The sequence below is a fragment of the Egretta garzetta genome, unplaced genomic scaffold, assembly GCF_000687185.1.
Source record: "Egretta garzetta isolate BGI_Z169 unplaced genomic scaffold, ASM68718v1 scaffold287, whole genome shotgun sequence".
NCBI classification, from domain to species: domain Eukaryota; kingdom Metazoa; phylum Chordata; class Aves; order Pelecaniformes; family Ardeidae; genus Egretta; species Egretta garzetta.
In genome coordinates, this window is record NW_009260435.1 from 5,830,823 (window position 1) to 5,833,604 (window position 2,782).

A 2,782-nucleotide genomic window follows, 5' to 3' on the forward strand; every position below is an offset into this window, starting at 1 on the left:
CTCTGGCAAATAAAATAAACAATAAAGAAATCCCCCCCCCCCGACCGCCACGAAACGTCTAAACACGACAGAGAGCTCGACACCCCCCCTCGCCCCTTCTCTCCGCGCTGTTGTCTCTCGCTGTTCTATTTCAGATCTGTGTTTATTGACATTGGACTTGAGCCATTAGGGAGATTTAACAAGTCAAAGCAGTAAATTCAAGCGACGCGCCGAGCTGCGTATTTGTTTGAAATAAGCGCGGTGGCAGGGAGGGGAGCGGGGGCGCGGGTGGCCGCGGGGTCCCCGGGCTTGGGCAGTCTCGGGCAGGCGTGGAGATAAAGAGGAAAATGGCACTTTAAAAGTTGGGTTGCGAGTCCTGCTCTCGGCTTATGTAGCGAGGAAGCTATTGCACCTTTTGAAAATATTTTGCTTTGGGACATAACCTTTTCAGATCATTATCTCCGCTGATTACTATATAGTTTAAAAAAGACCCTGAAAGTGCAGCTTCATCTTCTTAGCTGAGCTCGGATTTCATCTTTGAGGATTTGTTCTGACTGCTAGATCTTAAAAGAAAAAAAAAAAAAAGGAAGGAGAAAAAGAGTCCTCGTCGTCTAAAAATGTAGGTCATCGCTTGTTTAGGAAAAGTTTGTCGAGTTATGTGTCCATTGATCTGGTGATAAGTTTTGAATGCTTTCTTTAGCTGATCGTGTTGTTATAATCGTGGGTTGGACTTGATGAATGAGTTCAGTTGTCCCCCATCTGACAAGCTTTAGCAGCTTCATGCATTTTAATCAGCCCAATGATTCATGTATTTTCCACCTTTTTTCTGTGTGTGGGATCCGTTCTCTTTAAAAAAAAATGGTCGCAACTGGATTAATTACCCTCTACATTAATCTTAAAACTTTTGCAAGGACCTTGCGGTATGTAGTAAGGAAATGGGGATGTCACTTGCGCTGTTTATGGTCCAGAAATTCAGGGAGAGATCAGGCAGAGACAAAACCTCTGTAACACCATTGCCCTAGAATTAATGAATCCCGCCGGTTCATTAGAATACAATGTCGTTTTCTTGCTAATAAGCCCTTAAGTATTCGGTTGTCTCGTAACCGCGCTCTTGGCGCAGGCTGCCTCATCTCCGAGGGACTTATTTACTAATTTCGCTAGATTGCTTCTACTATTTTCAATAGTTGCAGAATCCTACTAAAATCCCTAATAGAATTGGACGACCCCACTAGAAGGTGCCCGGAATCCAGTTTTCATTGTAACTACTTTGCCCTTACTTTTAAAAGGGACTGTATATCGGCTTACAGAAAAACGGGTACAATTTTAAGCGTTACAGTTTGCAACCTACCAGTTTGGGGAAAGCGGGATCAATAGAGATGGAGAAATTCTCGCAGTGGTTGGAGTTACTGCAATGCCCAAGGAGGTTTACGCGACAGGTAAAAGGCTCGCTTTTACTTGAAAAAAGAGGTTGACATGCCAGTTGTAAGAAAAACTACAACTGACAAAAAAATCAGTATTCTCAGCCCTAGAAAGTAACTAATTCTTTGAAGATTTTTATGTTTGCTCTGTATTGTAGAAGCTCACTCATTTTTATACTTTTTAGAGAAAATTTAGCTGGGAGTATGTAGGTGATAAGTGTAGATACACACAGGCGTAAATGTAACACGTGTTTATATTCGGTATAAGTGTATAAGACACAGATGCATACGTGTGTGTATGCATATATGTTTAGATATATAGATATAAAAACCACAGAACACGTGTGTTATGTCTTCGGTAAACCGGCAATAATGGCAATTTTATCTAACATGTTGTGGTAGGTTAATAACTATATTTATAGTAACCTCCCGTGAAAAGGCCGTTTAGATTATCTAAATATTGGAATAACGTCATTCCTTTTCCATGAGCTAATGCTTTTACTTTTCTCGTGTAATCTCTTTAAAAAGACAAATAAGAAACTAAATCTGCATTTACATATTTTAATGAGAAAATATTATTTGGACGACTAGGTTCATAATTTAACGTAGACACTTTTTTAACCTTTGTCTTAAAACATACATGCTGGGAACAAGAACACCAATATTTTAAATGCCATGCTTATTCTGTACAGGGAAAAAGAGTTTAAAATAAATGTCTTTATAGTTTCGATAGACACTAATGCCGTTTGTGTTGGGTTTTTTTTTTCCTTTTTTTCTTAACTTAAGCAGTTCACAACAGAACAGTTCAGTTTCCAGCAAACTACCTAGAACTAGAAAGGAGTATATCAAACAAAAGTGCATTTTACACATTTTATAATCATTCCTATGCACAAACATTTACAGTTTCCCTAGCCCCCTCTCTTGTCTGCAAAGCTCCAGCAGAAATCAGGATGGCCTCCACAGTTTGTACCTGCTGTGGTGTTACTTCTCCACGTTTTACCAGTGACTTCAGCAGCTTTTCTTAAGCTATGCCAGGTTGTGTGCTTGGTAACGGGTTTGGGTTTATTGTTATTATTGTTGTTGTTTGTTTTTAAGCTGTGAAATTAATAGCTACAAAATTTAGAAAACAAAGAAACCCTCGGCTCCCCAAACCTTCAGGCTAATCAGAAGTTAACAGACAAATCAACTTCTCTTTCTCGCCCGCCTGGAAACTACAGTGAACACCCACGTTACAACAGGTACTGCAAAGGGGACCTCGGCCGATTCACCGTACAGATGCGAGTTCAGTATTTACATTACAGCAGGCGCTTTGTAAACAGCACAGGTACGGAGCGAGTGGCCGGTGCTTTTCCGCCGCCCGGCGTCCCGCCCCCGCCGCGCTCCCC